The sequence below is a fragment of the Papio anubis genome, chromosome 4 (genome assembly GCF_008728515.1).
Source record: "Papio anubis isolate 15944 chromosome 4, Panubis1.0, whole genome shotgun sequence".
NCBI lineage: Eukaryota > Metazoa > Chordata > Mammalia > Primates > Cercopithecidae > Papio > Papio anubis.
The window spans coordinates 77008098-77035861 of record NC_044979.1 but is presented as its reverse complement, the minus strand read 5'-3'; the positions used below and the strand labels follow the sequence as shown (position 1 = coordinate 77035861).

Here is a 27764-nt window from a genome sequence, read left to right as displayed (position 1 = left end):
CATATGGCAGTGGGAGGACACTCCCGTTGACTCTGGACTGCCCGCCTCAGGATCATGGGGGCTGCCCAGTCCAAACCAGACCCAAAATCCCCTCTGGGGTGCCTCTTGGCTAATTTCCAGACGTTAGGTCTCAGCCAAGACCTAAAACGAAAGCGGCTTATTTTCTTCTGCACAGTGGCATGCCCGCAGTATAAATTAGATAATCAGTCTCAGCGGCCTGCAGAAGGCACTCTAGACTTTAACATTCTCACAGACCTGACCAACATCTGCAAGAGACTAGGCAAATGGTCCGAGGTACCCTACTTTCAGGCTTTTTGGGACTTGCGCTCTTGCCCAGACCTCTGTGCCCAACGTTCGTTGGCCCAGGTCTTGTTCGCAAAATCTACTCCGTCAAGCAAGGAGCAAGATGATTCCTCCTCTTTCTTTGAGCCCCCTGATACTCGTTCCTTGGCCCTTCTTCAGTCCCCCGCTCAACCTCCCCCTTACTCTGACCCGTCGTTGTCTCCATCCTCGTCGGCGCCACCCCTTCTGTCCACTCCTCCTGTGTCCCCACCAAACCTGATGGATCCTGTCTCTCCTACCTCCTCCTCCTCCTTGCCTGTCTCAGCCCATACGCCGTCCAGGACCGACCTCCTGTGCCCCTTGCAGGAAGTGGCAGGCACCGAAGGAGTGGTCCAGGTCCATGTGCCATTTTTGCTGGCAGACCTAAGACTGAAGAGCATGTAGGCTCTCGGCCAACCCGACTCTGTATATCAAAGAGTTCAGATACCTATGCCAGGTGTATCCCTCACCTGGCACGATCTGCATGTCATTATGACCTCAACCCTGTCCCCTGAGGAACGGGAATGTATCCTAGCGGCAGCCAGGCAGCACACTGACCAGGTTCATTTAACTGACCCCGCCATGCCAGTCGGCACCGAGGTGGTGCCCTCGGCCAAGCCCGGCTGGGAGTACCAGGTTGGGCAGGCAGGCCACCACCGCCAAGACATGATGGTCCAGTGCCTTCTTGCTGGCATGCAGGCAGCCTCCAATAAGTCGGTCAACTTTGATAAATTAAAGGAGGTAGTCTAAGGCTCAGATGAGAATCCAGCTGTTTTTCTTAACCAATTGACTGAGGCACTCATTCAGTACACCCGCCTTGACCCTGCCTCCCTAGAAGGAGGAACTCTCTTGGCTACGTACTTTATTTCTCAGCTGGCTCCGGATATCTGGAAAAAGTTTAAAAAGGTGGAGGACGGCCCTCAAACTCCCATCCAGGATTTAGTCAAACTGGCCTTCAAGGTCTACAACTCCAGGGAGGAAGCAGCTGAGGCCCAGCGACAGGCCAGGCTAAAACAGAAGGTACAACTCCAAACCCAGGCCTTGGTAGCAGCCCTGAGGCCGGCTGGCTCCAGGAGCTCTCAGAGAGGAGGTACTCCCCGAGCGCCACCTGGTGCCTGCTTCAAGTGCGGTAATGAAGGTCACTGGGCCAAGCAGTGCCCCAACCCTAAGGAGCCAACTCGCCCCTGTCCAAGCTGCTGGCAGATGGACCATTGGAAGTCAGACTGCCCCAACCTGAGGACAGTCGCTACGCCTCCATGTGACGACCCTCCTCCAGGTACTGGAGGCGTCTTCCAGCTCTTCGACACCGACGAAGATTGAAGAGGCTCAGACTCGGGAACCCCTCTTACTTTCGCTGAGCCCAGGTAGCGGTTAAGTCCATATCCTTCCTTATGGACATGGGGGCTACCTACTCTGCTTTGCCTTCCTTCAGTGGCCCCAGCCATCCTCCCGCTGTCACGGTCATGGGAATTGATGGCACTCCCTCCACCTACCGCCAGACTCCTCCTCTGTCTTGCTGCCTGGATGGCTCCCTCTTCTCGCACTCATTTCTTACCATTCCTTCGTGCCCAGTCCCCTTGTTAGGACGACACCTCCTCTCTAAGCTAGGGGCCTCAGTTCACTTCCGGCCCAACCCCTCCCCGCACCTTGCGTTCTTCTTTCCCCTCCTCTTGCCTGATAACCCCGCCGGGCTGACCCCTACTCCCGTTTCCAGTACCCATTAACCCTAAGGTGTGGGACACCTCCATCCCCATCATTGCCCAGCACCATACTCCAGTCTGCATCCGGCTGAAGGATCCCTCCAAGTTTCCCTCTAGACCCCAGTTCCCTATCTCCCTTGAACACCGACAGGGACTAAAACCCATCATCACGCGCCTGTTCCAGCAGCACATTCTAGCCCTGCCAACTCACCATGCAATACTCCTATCCTGCCTGTATGGAAAAGCTCCGCAGGCTACCGCCTCATGCAGGATCTACGCCTCATCAATGAGGTAGTAGTCCCCACCTTTCCAGTTGTTCCTAACCCATATACACTTCTCTCACGCATTCCCTCTCACACATTCCCCCTAACACCACTCATTTTACTGTCCTTGACCTAAAGGATGCCTTCTTCACTATTCCCCTACACCCCGACTGTCACTTTGTTTGTCTTTACGTGGGAAGATCCAGACACTCATATTTCTTCCCAGCTGACTTGGACTGTTCTGCCTCAGGGTTCCGAGATAGCCCCCATTTTTTCGGACAGGCACTGACACAGGATGTTAGCCTCTGTCCCCTCACTCACAGCACACTATTGCAATATGTAGATGACTCATTGCTATGTAGTCCCTCCTGGGAGAACTCCCTTGCAGATACTGCTACACTTTTAAATTTTCTTGGCAACCGAGGTTATCAGGTTACCCCAGCCAAGGCTGAGCTTTGCACCCCTTCTGTCACCTACCTAGGCATATTCCTCACACCCACTACGAAAAGCCTCACGGCGGATAGAATAAGCCTTATTGAAACTCTTCAGCATCCTCAGGATGCGGAAGAGATCTTGTCCTTCCTGGGACTGGTAGGGTATTTCAGGCATTGGATTTCCAACTTCAGGGTCCTAGCCAAGCCCCTCTACCAGGCTGCCAAGGAAGCGCCCACCGGACCGCTGTCTGACCCGTCATTGGTTGCCAACTCTTTCAAGAAGCTTCAGGACTGTCTCCTTTCTGCCCCCGTTCTCTCTCTCCCCAACCCCCTTCAGCCTTTTCATCTATTCACCGAGCGTCAAAAGGTAGCTACTGGCCTCCTAGCCCAGCCGGTTGGATCCACATACCAGGCTGTGGCCTATCTCTCCAAGCAGTTAGACCCCACAGTCCAGGGCTGGCAACCTTGTCTGTGAGCCCTGGCAGCTGCCACAGAACTTACCAAGGAGGCCCTCAAGCTCACCCTAGGACATCCTCTTACTGTCTGCTCTTCTCACTGACTGTCAGATCTCATCACACACAAGTGTCTCAGCCACCTCACCCCGTCCCGGCTTCAACAGTTCCACCTGCTATTCATCGAAAATCCTCACATCACCCTCACCACCTCACCTCCTCTAAACCCTGCTACCCTCTTGCCCACTCCAGGGTGCGATTCCACCCCTGCACATTCCTGCCCGGAGGTTCTCACCACCTTGCTGCCCGCCTGCCTCGGTCTTTCCGAACAGCCATTAGAACACCCGGACCGTACCCTGTTCATGGATGGGAGTTCTGTCTTAACCCCCGATGGCCGCCGGCAAGTGGCATACGCTGTCGTAACAGCAACCCAGACGGTCGAAACCAGGCCCTTGCCTTTAGGCACCACCACCCAGAAGGCTGAACTCACTGCCCTTACTCGTGCCTTACTTCTCTCCGAAGGGCAGAGGGTTAATATCTACACAGACTCCAAATATGCCTACCTTATTGCACACACCCACTCCCTTCTCTGGCAAGAGCGTGGGTTCCTTAGCACCAAAAGGACGCCAGTAGTCAATGGACCACTTACAAAGAGGTTGCTTGATGCTCTCCAGGCCCCCAAGAAGGTAGCCATCATCCACTGTAAAAGCCACCAGCATTCTAAGGACCCTGTGTCGCAAGGTAACAACCTAGCTGATCCCACTGCACGGGCCACCACCCTCACATCCTCCCCTACCCCAGCGCCTTTACTTTCTTTCCCCCACATATTCCCCCGACTACTCTCCCCAGGAACTTCAAACCCTGATGGCCCATCCCAGTGCTACCCAGAGCAAGGATGGGTGGGTGTTCATTGACAGCCGAGTAGCGCTCCCTCAGACTCAGGCAGTGCATATATTGACCGACATACACCGCTCTCTCCACATAGGGCCTAAGGCTATGTATAACTTCCTGGAACCCACCCTTCACCTCCCCTCACTGCAGGCCCAAATTAGAAAGGTACATCAGCAGTGTGCCACCTGTTCAGCTGCTAACCCCCAAGGTAGGCTCAGGCACCCAGGGCCCACTCATCAGCTAAGGGGTCACCAGCCAGGGGAAGATTGGCAACTTGATTTTACCCACATGCCCTGCCATAAAAAATTTCACTACCTGCTCATCCTGGTTGATACCTTTTCAGGATGGATCGAGGCTTTCCCCACCACCCGGGAAACTGCAGAGGTCGCGGCAACCACTCTCCTAGAGCACATCATCCCCAGGTTTGGTCTCCCCCGAACCATCCAATCGGACAATGGTCCGGCCTTCATTTCTAAACTCACCCAGCAGGTGGCGGCCGCACTCCAGATTACCTGGAAGCTCCACATTCCCTACCATCCACAGTCATCTGGAAAGGTAGAAAGCGCAAACGGTCTCCTTAAACATGTGACCAAACTCAATCTAAAAACCTGCCTCTCGTGGGTGACTCTCCTTCCCTTGGCTCTCACTCGTCTTAGGGCAGCTCCACTGGCCCCCACAGGGCTCAGCCCTTTTGAGCTGCTGTACGGACGCCCATTCCTCTTCCAGGAGCTGCCGGCCCTCTCCCCTCCCTTAGGCTCCTACCTCCCTTACTTAACCCTTCTTCGTGAGCTTCTGAGAAAACACACAGACCGGTGTCTCCCTGCATCCGCTTCTCCAACCCTCGAGAATCCTGCCATCGTAGCACCTGGAGACCTGGTCCTGGTCAAGCAGCTGCAACCCCAAGCCTTATCTCCATGGTGGGAAGGATCATACACCGTAATCCTCACCACTCCCACCGCTGCCAAGCTTCTTGGTCTTTCCTCCTGGTATCACCTGTCCCAGCTGAAAAAGCCACCCACCCAACATGATTCCAATTGGACCACTCAGGTTGTTACCCCTACCAAGTTACGACTCACATGCACAGGTAACGACCCTCTGCCTAACCTTCCTTGGCCATCTAGTCCTCCCAGGTCTAGGTAAGACTCCTGCCCAAACTACCCCTACCGATCCATTCCGATGGAGGTTCTACCTTACCGAGACCTGGACCAGGGAGATCGCATGAGCTCCCTCGCTATAGCCACAGTAGACTGCCAGCCTCAAGGGTGCCAAAGCCAAGTAACCTTTAATATCTCCTCCTTCCAGAGTATGCCCCAGAAGTACCCCCCTCCATACCCAGTCATTTCTTTCACATATGATCAGACGAACGATGCCTGTCGATTCACTTGGGTTGAAACCAATGGAGGCTGCCCTTATTGCTACTGCAACATGCACAAGACCATTCTGGACACCAAAGAAATCCTCTGGCAGCAGCCCACTTCCTCTGTGCGACTGACTAGGAGTGACAAGTATGACAAGTCTACATTCTTTCTCACCATCCCTGACCCTTGGGACTTGAGGTGGGTGTTGGGGGTTGAGGCCTGCCTTTACCAAGGCGTCCATGACTCTTACCCCGTGGCCCGACTCAGGATCTGTAGGGCCCACATTAGGGTCGTAAGCAGCCTTGTCAGCCTGGCCTCTGACATCAAACAACAGGAGAAAGCCATCTCAGCTATAGCCGACCCAGGCAGCAATCCCCAGGGCAGCAGCAACCCTTTTTCCTAGCTAACCTTAGTCAGGGAAGGGGCTCAAGTAGTACAAACGGCCAAGGTACACAACATCTCTCATTGTTTCCTGTGTGCAGCCTTGAATAAGCCCCCACTGGTTGCGGTACCCTTACCCAGCCCTTTTAACTCCTCTAACCTAACCCCCTCCTTTCCCCTTTCCGGCCGAACCCTGGGAGAGGTCCCCTTGTTCCAAGACCCGCTTAGGCAACAACTCCCCTTTTGCTACTCCACCCCGAATGCTTCCTGGTGCAACCAGACCGGATCTGCACCTCCAAATCTAACCACCCCTCCAGGTGGGTATTTTTGGTGCAATTCCACCCTATCAAAAACCCTCCATGCTTCCAACACTACCCTATGCATTCCCATCTCCCTAGTCCCCAGCCTTACTCTTTACAGTGAGGCTGAGCTATCCTCCCTCCTGCCCTCTGCCTGCCCTCGCCAGTCAAGGGCAGTATTCCTTCCATTGATGATCGGGGTCTCTTTAGCCTCATCCCTTGTAGCCTCTGGCCTAGGAACCAGGGCCCTAATTCATTCTGTCCAGGCTTCTCAGGACCTTTCAGCCCGATTACAGGTAGCAATCGAAGCTTCTGCAGAGTCCTTGGCTTCCCTCTAATGACAGATCACTTCAGTCGCCCAGGTGGCAGCCCAGAATCGGGCACTCAACCTCCTTACAGCCGATAAAGGCGGCACCAGCATGTTCCTCAATGAAGAATGTTGCTACTACATCAATGAGTCAGGACTAGTAGAAACCAATCTCCTCACTCTAGAAATGATTCAGGAAGGGCTCCACCAGAAAAACCTCGGACCAGGGCCCTCACTTGGGTGGTGGCAATCGTCTACAGCCGGCTGGGTCCTACCCTTTCTAAGCCCCTTACTAATCATTAGATTCTTGCTACTCATAGCTCCCTGTGTCATCCGCTTTGTCCAGGACCGCATAAAGGAAGTCTTGCAGGTCACTGTCAATCAGATGCTACTCCACCCCTATACCTGAGTTCCAACCTCCGAAGAACCCCACAACGACCTATACCAGCAGGACGCAGCCAGATGAACACGTCGCCCCTTTTTCTTATTAGAAAGAGGTCAGAATGTTAGGCAGGAACCTAGACCCAACATGGCGGTATCACCCAATATGGCAGGTCCTTTGTTAGGACTTCCCACCCATCACTTCCTGCTAAGACTCTCAGCGCTCGAAAAAAGCCCACGCCCGCCAAAAAACCCCCGCTCTGTGCAAACTCCTGGACACGTCATTCCTCAGAAATCGAAACCTAACTTAGGAAACCGAAACCTACAGACCCCGCCTACCTTGTCCTATAAAAGACCCCTGATACCTGCCCCGCGCGCGACTTCCTTGGCCCTCCTCCTAGAGGGCCGGTGAACCTCGCCCGCAAGCCCAATAAAGGCTACCTCTGTTTTCATCTGCCTCGTGTCTTCTTGCTCGGCTCCCCATTACATTACAGAACCTATTTTTACAACCAAAAACTAGAAAAAGAACAAACTAAACCCAAAGCTAGCAGAAGAAATAAAACAAGAACAGAGATAAACAAAATGGAAAATAGGAAAGCAACATGGAAAAATAAATGAAACTAAAAGGTTCTTCAAAAAGGAACAAAACTGATAAATCTCTAGCTAAACTAAGAAAAAAAAAGACTCAAATTACTGAAATCAGAAACGAAACTAAGGCATTGCTACCAGTTTTACAGAAATACAAAAGATTGTAAGAGGATACTATGAACAACTGAATGCCAACAACTACATAACCTAGATGAGGAAAAACTGTTAGAAACACTAAACTTACTGAACCAGAATCAAAAACAAACAGAAAACCTGAAAATCCTACATTAGTAAGGAGATAGAATCAGTAATCAAAAACCTCCCAACAAAGAAAACCCCCGGACATGATGGCTTCACTGGTGAACTCTACTTAACATCTGAAAAAGAACTAAAACCAAGCCTTCTCAAATTAAAACAAACAAACAAACAAAAACAAACAAACAAAAAAACAGAAGAGGAGGGAACACTTCCTGACTCATTCTGTGAGGCCAGCATTACCCTGATACCAAAGCCAGACAAAGACACTACAAGAAAACCACAAACCAACAAAGGATGGTAGAAACCAGTAAGGGGAAGGGAGATGTGTTAAAGGATGCAGAGAGAGAGAGATGAGTTAAAGGATGCAGAATTACAGCTAATGATAAAAGCTGGAGCAATAAGCTACTGTACTCTATAGTACTGTAGGATGACTATAATTAACAGTAATATATAGTTTCAAACAGCTAGGAGGATACTGAATGTTCTTAACACAAAGAAGTGTTTGAGATGATAGATATGCTAATTACCCTGATACATTATATGTACTGTAACATTGCTATGTACTCCAAAAATATGTACAATGACTGTGCCAATTAAAATTATTTTTAGAAAAAGAAATGAGAGCAACCTAAAAAGAGAAAAAAAAACAAACTACAAACCAGTATCCATTATTAACAGTGATGTAAAAATTCTCAACAAAATACTAGCAAACTGAATTCAGCAGCATATTAAAAGATTATATACCATGACCAAGTGGGATTTATCCTGAAATGCAAGGATGATTTTACATATGGAAATCAATCAAGGCAATACACCCCATTAACAGAATTCAGGAGGAAAAAATAAAACCCTACAAGGTCATCTCAACTGATGGAGAAAAAGCATCTGACAAAATTCAATATCCTTTCATGATATAAACACTCAACAAACTAGGAAATGAAGGAAACTACTTCAACATAATAAAAGCCATATATGAGAAACTCACAGTGAACATCATACACAATGGTAAAGGACTAAAAGCTTTTCCTCTAAGATCAAATGGTAAGGGACTCAAAGCTTTTCCTTTAAGATCCACAACAAGGCAAGAATGCCTGATTTCATCACTTCTATTCAACATACTACTCGAAGTTCTACTCAGAGCAATTAGGAAAGGAAAAGAAACAAAAGACATCCAAATCGGAAAGAAAAAGTAAAATTATGTTCTTACAGATGATATGATCGTATATGCAGGGAACCCTAAAGATTCCAAGAAAAAAAAAAAAAACCTGTTAGAACTAATAAATCAATTTAGCAAAGAAGAAGCAGGATACAAAGTCAACACAAAAACAAGTTACATTTTTACACACTAGAACATTTCTTGAAATAATTATTCCATTTACAATAGCATAAAAAAGAAACCTTAGGAATTAACCAAGACAGTGAAAGAGCTGTACAACAAAAACTACAAAACACTGCTGTGAGAAATTAAAGAATACATAATTAGAAAGACATTACACGTTCATCAATTGGAAAACTTAATATTGTTAAAATATCAATACTATCCAAAGAGACCTACAGATTCAATGCAGTTCCTTCTGAAATCCCAACGTTTTCTGCAGAAATAGAAAAATCCATTCTAAAATTCACACAGAATATTAAGGGACCCCGAATAGTCAGTTTTGAAAAAGAGGTACAAAGCTAGAAAACTCATACTTACTGATTTCAAGACTTACTACAAAGCTACATTGATCAAAATAGTGTGGTACTGGCATGAAAACAGACATACAGAACAATGAAATAAAGACTTCACAGGAAAAAAAGGCATCTGACTTTATGGTCAAAGGATTTTTGGGAAGGGAGCCAAGACCAGGCTTACAGTCTGGGGCAGCTTCTCAATCCTGCTCAGCAGCTGCCTGGAAATTAACTCAGTGCCGCTGGAAGGGGCACCTCGGGAGTGGTACTGGCCTTTCGGGCTTTGTGGGAGCTGGGTGAGGCCTGTTACTGTCGGCTTTCCCCCACTTCCCTGGTGACCTGTATGATGCTGTAGAGGCAGCCATAATCCCCTTGGGAACATAACTTCATTGGCATAAGAACCACACTTCCATCTCCCACAGCAGCCACAGCAAACCCCACCCAAGGAGAGTCTCAGCTCAGAAACGCCTAATCCAGCCCCCACCTGATGGTCTTTCTCTACCCACCCTGGTAGTCTAAGATAAAAGGATATAATCTCCTGGGAGCTCTATGACCCCACCCACCACCTGAGAAACCCAAATACCTATCCTGGTGACCCGAGCGCAAGCTTGCATCCTCTTTATACTACCACAGCTGATTCTCTCTTGAAAGTGCCACCTCCTGGCTGGAGGCCAACCAACACAAAAACAGCACACTAAATGAAACTATAACCAAAGACCCTCACAGAGTCCACTTCACTCCTCTGCTATCTCCCCAAGGAAGAAGAGAAATCTAAAAGTTTGGAAAACATATTGAGGGAATAATTAAGGAAAACTTTCCTGACGTTGCTAGAGATCTAGACATACAAATAAAGCAAGCTCAAAGAACACCCAGAAATTCATTGGAAAAAGACCATCACCTACGCACATAGTCATCAGGTTATCTAAAGTCAAGACAAAGTAAAGAATCTTAAGAGCTGCCAGGCAAAAGAATCAGGTAACCTAAAAAGGAAAACCCATCAGATTAACAGCAGATTTCTCAGCAAAAACCCTACAAACTAGAAGGAATGTGGGTCCTATCTTTAGCCTCCTTAAACAAAACAATTACCAGCCAAGAATTTGTATCCAGTAAGAGTAAGGTTCATAAATAAAGGAAACATAGAGTCTTTTTTAGACAAACAAATGTTGAGAGAATTCACTACTACCAAGCCAGCAAGAACTGCTAAAAGGAGCTCTAAATCTTGAAACAAAACCTTAAATAGACCAAAATAGAACCTCCTTAAGGCATAAATCTTACAGGACCTGTAAAACAGTAACACATTAAAAAAAACAAAACAAAACAACAAAAAAAAAACAAGTTATTCAGCCAACAACTAGCACAATGAATAGAACAGTACATTGCTTCTCAGTACTAACGCTGAATGTACATGGCATACATGCTCTACTTAAATGATACAGAATGGCAGAATGGACAAGAATTCACCAACCAAGTATCCTCTGCCTTTAAGAAACTCATCTGACACATAAAGCACTCAAACAAACTTAAGGTAAAGTGGTGGGAAAAGATAATCTATGCCAAAGAAGGCCGAATAGGAACAGCTCCAGTCTGCAGCTCCCAGCATGAGCGACACAGAAGACAGGTGACTTCTGCATTTCCAACTGAGGTACCATGCCAATCTCACTAGGGCTTGTCAGACAGTGGGTGCAGCCCACGGAGCAGGGCAGGGCATCGCCTCACCCGGGAAGTGCAAAGGGTTGGGGAATTCCCTTTCCTAGCAAAGGGACGCCATGACAGATGGTACCTGGAAATTGAGGACACTCCCACCCTAACACTGCGCTTTTCCAATGGCCTTAGCAAACGGCACACCAGGATATTATTTCTCACGCCTGGCTCAAAGGGTCCCATGGCCATGGAGCCTCGCTCACTGCTAGCACAGCAGTCTGAGATCAAACTGAAAGACTCAGTGAGGCTGGGGTAGGGGCATCCGCCATTTAGGAGGATTGACTAGGTAAACAAAGCAGCTGGGAAGCTTGAACTGGGTGGAGCCCATCACAGCTCAGCAAGGCCTGCCTGCCTCTGTAGACTCCACCTCTGGTAGCAGGGCATAGCTGAACAAACGGCAGCAGAAACTTCTGCAGACTTAAAAATCCCTGACAGCTTTGAAGAGAGTAGTGGTTCTCCAAACATGGAGTCTGAGATCTGAGAAGGGACAGACTGCCTCCTCAAGTGGGTCCCTGACCCCCAAGTAGCCTAACTGGGAGACACCTCCCAGTAGGGGCTGGCTGACAAATCATACAGCTGGGTGCCCCTCTGAAAGAAACAAAGCTTCCGGATCAGGTAGTAACATCTGCCCTTCTGCAATATTTGCTGTTCTGCAGCCTCCACTGGTGATACCCTGGCTAACAGGGTCTGGAGTGGACCTACAGCAAACTCCAACAGACCTGCAACTGAGGGTCCTGACTGTTAGAAAGGAAAACTAACAAACAGGACATCCACATCAAAACCCCACCTGTATATCACCATCATCAAACAACAAAGGGAGATAAAACCACAAAGATGGGGAGAAACCAGAGAAGAAAAGCGGAAAATTCTAAAAATGAGTGCCTTTCTCCTCCAAAGGAATGCAGCTCCTCGCCAGCAACGGAACAAAGCTGGACGGAGAATGACTTTGATGAGTTGACAGAAGAAAGCTTTAGACGATCGTTAATAACGAACTTCTCCAAGCTACAGGAAGATGTTTGAACCCATCGCAAAGAAGTTAAAAAGCTTGAAAAAAGATTAGACAAATGGCTAACTAGAATAAACAGTGTAGACAAGTCCTTAAATGACCTGATGGAGTAGAAAACCACGGCACGAGAACTACATGACGCATTCACAAGCTTCACAAGCTTCAGTAGCCAATTTGATCAAATGGAAGAAAGGGTATCAGTGACTGAAGATCAAATGAATGAAATGAAGCGAGAAGTTTAGAGAAAAAAAGAGTAAAAAGAACAAAGCCTCCAAGAAATATGGGACCATGTGAAAAGACCAAATCTACATCTGATTGGTGTAGCTTAAAGTGACAGGGAGAACAGAACCAAGTTGGAAAACACTCATCAGGATACGATCCAGGAAAACCTCCCCAACCTAGCAAGGCAGGCCAACATTCAAATTCAGGAAATACTCAGAATGCCACCAAGATACTCTTGGAGAAGAGAAACTCCAAGACACATAATTGTCAGATTCACCAAACTTGAAATGGAGGAAAAAATGTTAAGGGCAGCCAGAGAGAAAAGTCGGGTTTCCCACAAAAGGAAGCCCATCAGACTAACAGCAGATCTCTCGGCAGAAACTCTACAGGCCACAAAAGAGTGGGGGACAATATTCAACATTCTTAAAGAAAAGAATTTTCAACCCAGAATTCTATATCCAGCCAAACTAAGCTAAACAAGTGGAGAAGAAATAAACTCCTTTACAGATAAACAGATGTGGAGGGATTTTGTCACCACCAGGTCTGCCTTACAAGAGCTCCTGAAGGAAGCACTAAACATGGAAAGGAACAACCAGTACCAGCCACTGCAAAAACATGCCAAATTGTAAAGACTATCCATGCTAAAAAGCAACTGCATCAACTAACAAGCAAAATATCCAGTTAACATCATAATGACAGGATCAAATTCACACATAACAATATTAACCTTAAATGTAAATGGGCTAAATGCTGCAATTAAAAGACACAGACTGGTAAACTGGATAAAGAGTCAAGACCCATCAGTTTGCTGTATTCAGGAGACCCATCTCATGTGCAGACACACACATAGGCTCAAAATACAGGGACGGAGGAAGATCTACCAAGCAAATGGAAAACAAAACAAAACAAAAAGCATGGGTTGCAATCCTAGTCTCCGATAAAACAGACTTTAAACCAACAAACATCAAAAGACATAAAGAAGGCCATGACATAATAGTAAAGGGATCAATTCAACCAGAAGAGCTAACTATCCTAAATACATATGCACCCAATACAACAGCACCCAGATTCAAAAAGCAAGTCCTTAGAGACCTACAAAGAGACTAAGACTCCCACACAATAATAATGGGAAACTTTAACACTCCACTGCCTCCACTGTCAACATTAGACAGATCAACGAGACAGAAAGTTAACAAGGATATCCAGGAATTGAACTCAACTCTGCACCAAGCGGACCTAATAGACATCTACAGAACTCTCCACCCAAAATCAACAGAATATACATTTTTCTCTCACACTTATTCCAAAATGGATCACATAGTTGGAAGTAAAGCACTCCTCAGCAAATGTAAAAGAACAGAAATTATAACAAACTGTCTCTCAGATCACAGTGCAATCAAACCAGAACTCAGGATTAAGAAACTCACTCAAAACCGCACAACTACATGGAAACTGAACAACCTGCTCCTGAATGACTACTGGTTACATAACGAAATGAAGGCAGAAAGAAAGATGTTCTTTGAAACCAATGAGAACAAAGATACAACATACCAGAATCTCTGGGACACATTTAAAGCAGTGTGTAGAAGGAAATTTATAGCACTAAATGCCCACAAGAGAAAGCAGGAAATATCTAAAATTGACACCCAAACATCACAACCAAAAGAACTAGAGAAGCAAGAGCAAACACATTCAGAGGCTAGCAGAAGGCAAGAAATAACTAAGATCAGACCAGAACTGAAGGACATACAGACACAAAAAACCCTTCAAAAAAATCAATGAATCCAGAAGCTGGTTTTGTGAAAAGATCAACAAAATGGATAGACCGCTAGCAAGACAAAAAAGAAAAGAGAAAAGAATCAAATAGATGTAATAAAAAATGATAAAGGAGATATCACCACCAACCCCATAGAAATACAAACTACCATCAGAGAATACTACAAACACCTGTACGCAAATAAACTAGAAAATCTAGAAGAAATGGATAAATTCCTGGACACATATATTCTCCCAAGACTAAACCAGGAAGTTGCTGAATCCCTGAATAGACCAATAATAGGCTCTGAAATTGAGGCAATAATTAACAGCCTACCAACCAAAAAAAGTCCAGGACCAGAAGGATTTACAGCCGAATTCTACCAGAGGTAGAAAAACGAGCTGGTTCTATTACTTCTGAAACTATTCCTATCAATAAAAAAAGAGGGAATCCTCCCTAATTCATTTTATGAGGCCAGCATCATCCTGATATCAAAGCCTGGCAGAGACACAACAAAGAAAGAGAATTTTAGACCAATATCCCTGATGAACATCGACGTGAAAATCCACAATAAAATACTGGCAAACTGAAGCCAGCAGCACACCAAAAAGCTTATCCACTATGATCAAGTTGGTTTCACCCCCGGGATGCAAGGCTGGTTCAACATACACAAATCAATAAACGTAATCCAGCATATAAACAGAACCAAAGGAAAAAACCACATGATTTTCTCAATAGACGCAGAAAAGGCCTTCGACAAAATTCAACAGCCCTTCATGCTAAAAACTCTCAATGAATTTGGTATTGATGGGAAGTGTCTCAAAATAATAAGAGCTCTTTATGACAAACCCACAGGCAATATCCTACTGAATGGGCAAAATCTGGAAGCATTCCCTTTGAAAACCGGCATAAGACAGGGATGCCCTCTCTCACCACTCCTATTCAACATAGTGTTGGAAGTTCTGGCCAGGGCAATCAGGCAAGAGAAAGAAATAAAGGGTATTCAATTAGGAAAAAAGGAAGTCAAATTGTCCCTGTTTGCAGATGACATGATTGTATATTTAGAAAACCCTATCGTCTCAGCCTAATATGTCCTTAGGCTGATAAGCAACTTCAGCATAGTCTCAGGATACAAAATCAATGTGCAAAAATCACAAGCATTCCTATACACCAATAACAGACAAACAGAGAGCCAAATCATGAGTGAACTCCCATTCACAATTGCTTCAAAGAGAACAAAATGCCTAGAAATCCAACTTACAAGGGATGTGAAGGACCTCTTCAAGGAGAACTACAAACCACTGCTCAACGAACTAAAAGAGAACAGAAACAAATGGAAGAACATTCCATGCTTATGGATAGGAAGAATCAATATTGCGAAAATGCCCATATTTCCCAAGGTAATTTAGAGATTCAATGCCATCCCCATCAAGCTACCAATGACTTTCTTCACAGAATTGGAAAAAAACTACTTTAAAGTTCATATGGAACAAAAAAAGAGCCTGCATTGCCAAGACAATCCTAAGCCAAAAGAACAAAGCTGGAGACATCATGCTACCTGACTTCAAACTATACTACAAGGCTACAGTAACCAAAACAGCATGGTACTGGTACCAAAACAGAAATACAGACTAGTGGAAAGGAATAGAGCCCTCGGAAATAAAACCACACATCTACAACCATCTGATCTTCGACAAACCTGACAAAAACAAGAAATGGGGAAAGGATTCCCTATTTAATAAATGGTGCTGGGAAAACTGGCTAGCCATATGTAGAAAGCTGAAATTGAATCCCTTCCCTACACCTTATACAAAAATTAATTCAAGATGGATTAAAGACTTAAATGTTAGATCTAAAACCATAAAAACCCTAGAAGAAAACCTAGGCAATACCATTCAGGACATAGGCATGGGCAACAACTTCATGACTAAAACACCAAAAGCAATGGCAACAAAATCCAAAATTGACAAATGGGATCTAATTAAAGAAAAGAGCTTCTGCACAGCAAAAGAAACTATCATCAGAGTGAATAGGCAACCTAGAGAATGGGAGAGAATTTTTACAATCTACCCATCTGACAAAGGGCTAATATCCAGAATCTACAAAGAACTGAAACAAATTTACACGAAAAATCAAACAACCCCATCAAAAAGTGGGCAAAGGATATGAACAGACACTTCTCAAAAGAAGACATTTATGCAGCCAACAGACACATGAAAAAATGCTCACCATCACTGGTCATCAAAGAAATGCAAATCAAAACCACAATGAGATACCATCTCACACCAGTTACAATGATGATCATTAAAAAGTCAGGAAACAACAGATGCTAGAGAGGATGTGGAGAAACAGGAACACTTTTACACTGTTGGTGGGACTGTAAACTAGTTCAACCAACTGTGGAAGACAGTGTGGCGATTCCTCAAGGATCTAGAACTAGAAATACCATTTGACCTAGCCATCCCATTACTGGGCATATACTCTAAGGATTATAAATCAGACTGCTATAAAGACACATGCACACGTATGTTTATTGCAGCACTATTTACAATAGCAAAGTGAATTGGAACCAACCAAATGTCCATCGATGATAGACTGGATTAAGAAAATGTGGCATATATACACCATGGAATACTATGCAGCCATAAAAAAGGATGAGTTCATGTCCTTTGTAGGGACATGGATAAAGCTGGAAACCATCATTCTCAGCAAACTGTTTCAAGGAGAGAAACCCAAACACCGCACGTTCTCACTCACAGGTGGGAATTGAAAAATGAGAATACCTGGACACAGGGTGGGGAACATCACACACTGGGGCCTGTCGTGGGGTGGGTGGAGCAGGGAGGGACTGCATTAGGAGATATACCTAATGTAAATGACTGGTTAATGGGTGCAACACACCAACATGGCACATGTATACATATGAAACCTGCACGTTGTGCACATGTACCCTAGAACTTAAAGTATAATAATAAAAAATAAAATAAAATTTAAAACAACGACAACAATAAAAAGATATTCATTCCATGCCAATGGACACTGAAAGCAAGCAGGAGTAGCTATTTTTATATCAGACAAAACAGACTGGAAAGCAACAACAGTTAAAAAAGACAGAGACATTACATTATGACAAAAGGCCTTGTTCAACAGGAAAATATCACAATCCTAAATACATATGCACCTAACACTGGAGCTCCCTAATTTATAAAACAAGTACTGCTAGACTTTAGAAATGAGATAAACAGCAACACAATAATAGTGGCGGACTTTAATACTCCACTGACGGCACTAGACAAGTCATCAAGACAGAAAGTCAACAGAGAAACAATGGACTTAAACTATACCCCGGAACAAATTGACCTAACAGATATTCACAGAACATTTTGCCAACAACTACAGACTATACATTCTATTCACCAGCACATGGATCCTTCTCCAAGACAGACCACGACAGGACACAAAACAAGTCTCAACGAATTTAAGAAAATCGAAATTATAGCAAGTACTCTCTCACACTATAGTGGAATAAAATTGGAAATCAACTCCAAAAGGAACCCTCAAAACCATGCAAATACATGTAAATTTACCTACTGCTGAATGATCATTCGATCAACAATGAAATCAAGGTAGAAATTTAAAAATCCTTTGAACTGAATGATAAAAGTGACACAACATATAAAAACTTCTGTGATAAAGCAAAAGTGGTGCTGAAAGGAAAGTTCACAGCAATGAATGCCTATATCCAAAAAGTCTGAAAGAGCATAAATAGACGATCTAAGGTTACACCTTAAGTTACTAGAAAAACAAGAACAAACCAAACCCAAACCCAGAAGAAGAAACAACAAGGATCAGAACAGAACTAAATGAAATTGAGACAAAGAAAGAAAGAAACAAAAAACACAAAAGATAAATGAAACAGAAAGCTCGTTCTTTGAAAAAGATAAACAAAATCGATAGGCCATTAGTTAGATTAACCAAGCAAGAAGAGAGAAGATCCAAATAAGCTCTCTTAGAAATGAAATGGAGATATTACAACTGATACCACAGAAATACAAAAGATCATTCAAGGCTACTATGAACCCCTTTACATGCACAAACTAGAAAATCTAGAGGAAATGGGTAAATTCCTGAAAACATAAAACCCTCCTAGATTAAACCAGGAAGAAACAGAAACTCTGAACAGACCAACAACAAGCAGCAAGACTGAAATGGTAATTAAAACTGCCAACAAAAAAAACGTCTAGGACCAGATGGATTCACAGCTAAATTCTATCCAATATTCAAAGAAGAACTGGTACCAATCCTATTGACACTACCCCACAATACAGAGAAAGAGGAAACCCTCCCTAATTCATTCTATGAAGACCGTATCACCCTAATACTAAAACCAGTAAATAATATAACAGAAAAAAAAAAAAGAAAGAAAGAAAGAAAGAAAAGAAAACTACAGGCCAATATCCCTGGTGAACATAGATGCAAAAATCCTCAACAAAATACCAGCTAACCGAATCCAACAGCACATCAAAAAGATAACACATCATTATCAAGTGGGTTTCATGCTAGGGATGCAGGGATCGTTTAACATACACAAGTCAATAAATATGACGTACCATATAAACAATTAAAAACAAAAAATCACATAATCATCTCAATAGACACAGAAAAGGCATTTGACAAAATCCAGTGTTCCTTTATAATTAAAACACTCAGCAAAATTGGCATAGAAAGGAGATGCCTTAAGGTAATAAAAGCCATCTATGACAAACCTACAGCCAACATTATACTGAATGGGGAAAAGTTGAAAGCATTTCCCCTGAGAACTGGAACAAGACAAGGATGCCCAGTCTCACTACTACTGTTCAACATAGTACTGGAAGTCCTAGCCAGAGCAATCAGACAAGATAAGGAAATAAAGGACATCAAATCAGTAAAGAGGAAGTCAAACTGTTGCTGTTTGCTGATGATATGCTCGTATACCAAGAAAACCCTGAAGATTCATCCAAAAAGCTCCTAGAATTGGCAAATGAATTCAGTAAAGTTTCAGGATACAAAATTAATGTACACAAATCGGTAGCATTGCTATACACTAACAGCAACCAAGCTGAAAATCAAATCAATAACTCAACCCCTTTTACTATGTCTGCAAAAAAAAAAAAAAACTTAGGAATATACCTAAGGAAGTGAAAGACATCTACAAGGAAAACTACAAAACACTGCTGAAAGAAATCATAGATGACACAAACAAATGGAAACACATCTCATGCTCATGGATGGCTAGAGTCAATACTGTGAAAACCATCATACTGCCAAAAGCAATCTACAGATTCCATGCAATTCCTATCAAAATATCACCATTCTTTGCAGAGCTAGGGAAAACAATCCTAAAATTCATATCAAACCAAAAAAGAACACACATAGCCAAATCAAGACTAAGCAAAAACAAAAACAAAAAAACCCAAAACCCACAAATCTGGATGTATCACATCACCCAACTTCGAACTAAACTATAAGCCTATAGTTACTGAAACAGCATCGTACTGGTATAAAAATAGGCACATAGACCAATGAAACAGAATACAGAACCTAGAAATAAAGCCAAATACTTACAGCCAAATGATCTTTGACAAAGCAAACAAAAACATAAAGTGGGGAAAGGACACCCTATTCAACAAATGGTGCTGAAGTGATTGGCAAGCCACATGTATAAGAATGAAACTGGATCCTCATCTCTCACCTTACACAAAAATGAACTCAAGATTAGATCAAAGACTTAAACCTTTTAAGACCTGAAGCCATAAAAGTCCTAGAAGATATTACCAGAAAAACCCTTCTAGACATTGGCTTAGGCAAAGACTTCATGACCACGAACCCAAAAACAAATTCAACAAAAACAAAGACAAATAGATGGGACTTAATTAAACTAAAAAGCTTCTGCACAGCAAAGGAAATAATCAGTAAACAGACAACCCACAGAGTGGAAGAAAACCTTAGTAAACTATGCATCTGACAAAGGTCTAACATCCAGAATCTATAAAAAACCCAAACAAATCAGCAAGAAAAAAGCAAAACAAACAAGCCCATCAAAAAGTGGGCTAAGGACATGAATAGACAATTCCCAAAAGAAGATATACAAATGTCCAACAGACATATGAAAATATGTTCAACATAACTAATTATCAGGGAAATGCAAACCAAAACCACAATGCGATACCATCTTACTTCTGCAAGAATCACCATAATCAAAAAATCAAAAATAGATGTTGGCATCAATGTGGTAAAAAGATCAAACTTTTACACTGCTGCTAGGAATGTAAACTAGTATAACCACTATGGAAAATGATGTGAAGATTCCTTAAGGAACCAAATATCTACCATTTGACCCAGCAATCCCACTACTGGGTATCTACCCAAAAAAAAAAAAGAAGTCATACAAAAAAAGACACTTGAACACACGTTTATAGCAACACAATTTGTAACTGCAAAAATACAGAATCAGCCCAAATGCCCATCAATCAGCAAGTGGATAAAGAAAATGTGGTATGTATAATACATATACAAATACACACACACACACCATGGACTACTACTCAGCCATGCAAAATAACCAAATAATGGCATTCACAGCAACCTGGATGGAGTTGGAGACCATTATTCTAAGTAAAGTAACTCAGGAATGGAAAACCAAACATTGTATGTTGTCACTCATAAATGGGAACTAAGCTATGAGGATGCAAAGGCATAGAATGATACAATGGACTTTGGGAACTTGAAGTAAAGGTTGGGAAAGGGTGAGGGATAAATGACTACACACTGGGTACTGTGTACACTGCTTGGGTGAGGGGTGCACCCAAATCTCAAAAATTATTACCAAAAAACATGTCCATGTAATCCAACACCACCTGTTCCCCAAAAACCTATTGAAATAAAAAAAGGAAAAGAAAAAATAACTCAAAATGGATCAAAGACCTAAATATAAGACCTAAAACTATAAAATTCTTAGAACACTGAACAAAAGAGCTTCATGACATTGTATTTGGCAATTATTTCTTGGATGTGACAACAAAGGCAGTCACTGAAAGAAAATACTGGCAAATTAGACTTCACGAAAAATTTTTAAATTTGTACATCAGAAGACCATATCAACAGTAAAAGGCCAGTCACAGAATGGGTGAAAATATAGGCAAATCATATATCTGATAAGAGATTAGTATCCAAAATATATAGAAAATTCCTGAAACTCAACCAAAAGAAAAACCTGATTCAACAATGTGCAAAAGACTCAAATAGAGACACACAAATGGCCAATAAACAGAGGAAAAGATAAACATCTCTAATCATTAGCAAAACAAATCAAAATTACAATGAGATGCTACCTTATACCCACAAGAATGGCTACCATCAAAATTCAGAAAATAAGTGTTGAAGAGAATGTGGAGAAACTGCAACCCTTGCACACTATTGGTTTGAAAGTAAAATGTTATTTCTGCTATGGAAAACAGGATGAAAATTCCTCAAAAAATTAAAAATAGAATTACAACATGATCCAGCAATTCCACTTCCGGATATATACCCCTTGAGAGCAGAGTTTCAAGAAAGTATCTGTACACTCATGTTCATTGCAGCAGTATTCACAAGAGTTAAAATGTGAAGCAAACCAAGTGTTCACCAAGGATGAACAAGCAAAATGTGGTATTTACATACAATGGAATATTATTCAGCCTTAAAAAGTAAGGAAATTCTGATATATGCTACAAAATGAATGAATCTTGAGGACATTTTGCTAAATGAAATAAGCCAATCACAAAAGAACAAATAATGTACAATTCCACTTACATGAAGTACCTTAAAGTAGTGAAAATCAGAGAGAGAGAATTTTGGTTTCCAGGGCCTGTGGAAAGGTGAGAATGGAAAGCTGTTGTTTAAATGGATATACAGCTTCAGTTTTACAAAATAAAGAGTTCTGGAGATAAACAGCGATGATGGTTGCACAACAATATAAATGTAGTACCACTGATCTGTAAACTTAAAAATGATTATGATGGTAAAGTTTATACGTATTTTACCACAATTTTAAAAAGCTTGAGAAAAAAAGGTATCAATGATAATGATGTTGATTTCCTCTGAATTAACCTGTATGTAAAGTAATCTCAGCTAAAACACAGGAAGATTTTTAAAAATTATATAACTTGGCAAAAAGTATTCTAAAACTTCAGACCAATAAACAAGTGGGTGTAACTGGAAAATTCTGGAAAGGGGCACTGTGGGAAGGGGTGTACTAATCTGATCCGATCAATTTTAAGTTATAAAAAAGATCTTCAAAAAGTAATGTGGCAAAAATTATTCTAAATGTTATCTGGAAAAATAGGTGAGTATAACTGGAAAACTCTTGAAAGGGGAACTGAGGGAGAGGAAGAGACGAAGTTTACTACATATAAAAATATATTACCTTAAAGAATGTAATGAAAACAATGATATTTATGCTGAACAGGCTCTGAGTCTGCTTTTAAAAAATGCATTTGTTAATACTAAAGACAATGTGCTGAGAAACTGTTCTCTCCATCAAACTGTCAAAAACTATGTTGTTTGAAATTTTATAAAGTGAGAATGGAACATCCCACTCTTGCACTGATGGTAGATCATTATGAAACAGAAGCAGCCTCAATTTGCAACTCAAAGCTTCAGATAAGGGGTTTCCAGACACAACATTCCACATGTATCTCGATTTTGTAGTCTCCAGGGAATCAGAACCCTGAGTCAGCTTCTCAGCCCAGGCCTGATGTTTACTAACCCTTGACACACTGTCTTGCTGTGCTTTAAGCTTATCAAATATTGTTGCATTTAAACTTTGTCCAAACTCCACCCCTCTCCAAAATCCTATAATAACCCTGGTTCATTCTTTAGTGAAAAGGTGGCATTTCCTCTGCTGTGCAAGTCTCCCTCACTGCAGCAAGCTAATTAACCTTTGTCAGCCTACAGACGTCTCCCTGGTGGTCTTTACCAGATAAATCTTATAAAGGGACTTTATCAGGTTGAAATAAAGAGTCTATGAAAAACAAAAGTTTATGTGGAAATTTAAAACATAATAGCATTTCAAATCAAGAAAAAGGTGGCTTATTGAAAAACAGTATTGAATTAATTAATCTTTTGGGAAAAAACAAAACCAGCTGGATCCTTAACTTTCTGGTAACAATTTCAAAAGTTTCTAAGATTTCAGTATTTTAGAAAATGGAATTAAAACAAAACTGGAAGAAAATATATTTTTGCATTTTTGTATTACGAACTGAGATCTCTCCCAAACTCGGAGGCTGTGACTATTAAAAAACTATGAGTTTATCCACTGGATAAATTTCTGGCAATGAAGTCGCTAGTTAAAGGGCATATTTCTTTATGAAATATTTTTTTTAAATGTGCAGCAAAAAGAACCAAAAAGTATCATAAATAATAAAAAATATAAAAAATTAACCAAATATAAAAACAGTAAAAGATTCACAGTAAAAAATGGTCAACGATGTTCAAATTTCACTCACAAAGGTAAATCAAATGAAGAGATACTATTTTTAACCTAACATATTGGCAAAACTTTTAAAGTTTATTATCAGCTATTATTGACACAGATATAAGAAAACTGGCAGTCCTATATTCTTTCTCATAATACACACTTTTACTGTCTTTTGGAAGGGCATTTCACAACATCTTTTAAAATTTTTAATTATGGATTGATACATCACTTCATGATCAGAAATTTATTTTACAGATACAATCACAGAAGTCAGCCAAGATGCTCAAGACAGCCATAACCATAATAGGATGTTTGTCTGTTGATGAGGAACCAGTTTAAAAGAAAAAAAAGATACAGCCATAGCATAGAATACTTGTAGCTGTTAAAAATGATCTACATGTGCTGATAAGGAAAATCTTTGTGCTTTTGAAAAAGGTTACTTTTTATTGTTAATAAGGTATACTGGGTATTTTTTCTAAACATCAGAAAATGTAAAGAAAACAAAAGGAACAAACCTGAACAAATGAAAGAAAACCGTAGACAGAAAAGAATAAATTTTCTTTACCATCTCTACCACTATCTCTCCCCAAAAGTAACTGCTTTCATATCGCTGGGTAATGCCTATATCATCACATATGCATGTTCAGCTTTTACTTTACATCAGAGATCACACTTATCCATTAGTCTGTGCTTTATCTCTTCACTTACTTTTTCCATAACATAATGTCATTCATTTTAACAACTGTGTAAGATAAAAGGTTTATTTGTTTAAGACAATATACCGAAATCTTTTCTAGTATGATCTCACTTGGCTTTTTAAATGTTTCTGTATATATTTAAAAATCTGTTAAGATACATATACATATGATATTTAACAAGAGCTATCTCTGGGAACTAGCACTGGGTGGCACGAGCAAGGAAGCACAATTTTTTAATTTTATAACCTTTTGACATTTTAATTTTGCATCAGGTACACATATTACTTTTCTGATAAAATTAAAGGAGGCTATTTTTATCTACAGAGTGAAATAATATGATAAAAATGAAAGTTCACTAATTTCTCTACACTTGTTAAACAAAATGATCTCTTGATCCTTTCAGACTTCTCCAAGTTTCAGATTCATGTACACAAATGCCTGCTAAACACTTCCACCTGGACCTGAGGCAGCTCTAATTCAACACCTCCAAAGTGACTCATCATCTTCCTCTGCTCATTTTACCTTAATTACTGGTAATTACCTAAATTACTCACCAATGGGTTCCTATTTCACTCAGAGTCACAGGATTATCTAAACTAGAAAGTATAGAGATATTCTTAATGCTTCCCTTATCTTCACCCCAAATCTAATTACCAAGTCTTGCCAACATTATTTCCTAAATATTATTCTAATCCATTGTCTCCTCTCCATTTCTAGTATTTATCCTATTTCAGACTCTCCTCTCTCCCCCAGGCTATTACAATATCTAACCTGACTCAGGTGCTATCCCTCTTTAACTGACATCAGAGCTGGGTAACTCTTACCAGAATGAGCTCTCTAAAATGAAAAGCTGACCATGTCACTCCATGAATCCTTTCACAGAACTCCACTGCCTACAAGACAAAAAAAAACTAAACATTTCTAATTAACATGATATATATAAAGGCTATGATCTAGAGCCTGTCCAGGTTTCCAGCCTCATCTTTTCCTATTCTGTGCATTACAATTAATGTCTACTTCAGCAATCCTGAACTATCTACAGTTCCTGAAAGATTCCCAATACGGTCAGCTCCTCTATTCCTACTGTCTTCTCTGACTACAACACTTGCTTTCCACCAACCTCTGTAAATCCCATCAAACTAAGGTTTCTTAACCTTGGCGCTACTGACATCAAGAGCTGGATAACTCTGTTGTGGAAGCTGTCCTGTTGAATGTAGGATGTTTAGCAGCATCCTGGGCCTTTACTCACTAGATGCCAGTAGCATTCCCCCTAGTTGTGACAAAAATGTCTCTAGACATTGCTAAATGTTTCCTGGGGAAGAAAACAGGCCCAGGTAACAACTTCTCCATTAATTTGTTAAAACTGTTTCTCATATTTACATAAAAGATCTCCCCCGTCTCTACTAAAAATACAAAAAAAAAAAAAAAAATTAGCCGGGCGCGGTGGCGGGCACCTATAGTTCCAGCTACTGGGGAGGCTGAGGCAGGAGAATGGCGTGAACCCGGAAGGCGGAGCTTGCAGTGGGCTGAGATCGCACTACTGCACTCCAGCCTGGGCGACAGAGGGAGGCTCCGTCTCAAAAAAAAAAAAAAATCTCAGGAAGAATAGAGATAAGACTACTTTTAACACTAATTGCCTTTGAGGAAGACAACTGGGTAACTGGAGTGGGATGAAAAAAACTTACTTTTCAAAACATTCACTGTGTGTTTTTAGTCTTGTACCTCTTCTAACTTCTCCAGTGCTATCACCCTGGTCTGTGCAACCGCTCTGTCTTTTAACTACTGCAACAACATGCTAACCAACTTTCCCCTTCCTTTAGCCTTTCCTTCTTAGGCCCATTTTTACCTGTAGCCACAGTGATCCTTTCAAAACTGAAATGGGATCACGTCACTCATTTGCTCAAAACCCTCCCATCTTCCTAATCTCAGAGAGCCAAAACCTTACAACGATCTTCCCACAATCTGCATCCTACTCCACCCCTTTCTTTCTGATCTCTTCTCCCTAGTATTTGGTGTTTCTGTAGGTCAAAAAATGAACAAACAGCGGCCATTTCATAGACTGAACCTAATACTAACTGCTTGCCATTCCTCAGACATGCCAGGGTCTTTGCACTTACTGTTCTTTGCTGAGAACACGCACCCAGATGCTCATATGGCTCACTCTCCAACTCCTTCAGGTCTTCACTTTTCAGGAGTCTTCACTGGCCCACCCTATGCTTACCCACAGCACCTATTAATATCTAATATTATTTTACTTATCCATCTTGTTTACTGTGTCTTCTCCATCTTGATCAGTGGTTCTGAAACCTGAGTCTGCATCACAATTATTTGGAAGGCTAGTTAAATAAAGAGTTCTGGGATGGAGCCTGAAAATTTCAGTTTCTAACAACTTCCCAGGTGATGCTGATGCTGCAGATCCAGGGACCACATTTTTAGAACCTGTTTCAGAATGTAAGCTCCATGAGGACAGAGATTTTTGTCTATCCACTGTTTTATCTCTAGGACCTGGCACATAGTAAGCACTTGCTGTGGTCTGAATGCTTGCCTCCTCCAAAACTCATGTTGAACCTTAATCACCAGTGTTGCAGTTCTGAAAGTTGGAGTCTTTAAATGGTGACTGGGTCCTAAGGGTTCGGCCCTCATGAACGAGTTATCATGGGAAAGGAACTGGTAGCTTTATAAGAAAAGAGAGTTCTGGGCTAGCATGCTCGGACCCTTCACCATGTGGTGCCCTGTGCTACCTCAGGACTGTGCAGAGTCCATACCAGCAAGGCCCTCACCAGATGTGGCCCCCTAAACCAAGACTTTTCAGCCTTCATAACTGTAAGGAATAAATTTCTTTTCTTTATAGATTACCCAGTTTCAGATATTCCGCTATTAAGACATCACTGATATATGTAAATAAACATAAGTGTCCCATCCTGTTTCCACTGTAGCCTCTGACTCAGCCTATGATGCTAAACATTTACTGAACACTGTAAAAGAAACCATGTAACTGTTACAGGTTAAACTGTGTTCCCCCAAAAGATAGGTTGAAGTCCTAATTCCAGTACCTCTGCATGTGACCTTCTTTCTTTTTTTTTTTCAAAACAGGGTCTTTGCAGATGCAATAAGTTAAGATGAGGTGATTAGGGTGGATCTTAATCCAATACGACTAGTATCCTTCTAACAAGTGGAGCACACCATATGAAGACAGAGCCACACAGGGATTATGTCGTGATAAGAATCAGAGACTGGAGTGATATAGCTGCAAGCCAAAAAATGCCAAGGATTGGCAGTAACACAAGGTAAGAGGCATGGAACAGACTGTCCCCTTGAACCTTGAGAGAGCATAGCCTTACCTACATCTTGACTTCAGACATCTTGCCTCCAGAACTGAGACAATAAATCTGTTGTTTTAAATCACCCAGTTTGTCGTATTTTGTTACCAAGGCCCTAGAAAACTAATACAATGACCAAGAATGCAAATAACTATGCCAAGCTGTATTTAATTTCAAGTTCTGCCTATTATCCAACATCTACCCATTTAAATGTGCTTTAATATACAGGTTTCCCATTCCAGAATCTCCCTAGTGTTG

General features: G+C 42.0%; 1 protein-coding gene and 1 long non-coding RNA gene across 6 annotated transcripts in view; one reads left to right on the top strand and one right to left on the bottom strand.

Moving 5' to 3' along the window:
* Nucleotides 1-27764, bottom strand: part of C1GALT1 (core 1 synthase, glycoprotein-N-acetylgalactosamine 3-beta-galactosyltransferase 1) — a 119122-nt gene that overhangs the window by 88649 nt on the left and 2709 nt on the right. The window lies entirely within an intron of this gene.
* LOC108585077 lies at nt 1013-27367 on the top strand. Of its 4 annotated transcripts, XR_004183218.1 has the most exons (6): nt 1013-1341; nt 1515-1685; nt 4405-4483; nt 5364-5566; nt 6003-6117; nt 6753-6921. It is a non-coding gene; the product is annotated as an uncharacterized LOC108585077 (long non-coding RNA). The 4 variants fall into 4 exon arrangements; XR_002521067.2 differs by lacking the exons at nt 5364-5566; nt 6003-6117; nt 6753-6921 and adding exons at nt 24590-24719; nt 27280-27367; XR_004183217.1 differs by lacking the exon at nt 6003-6117.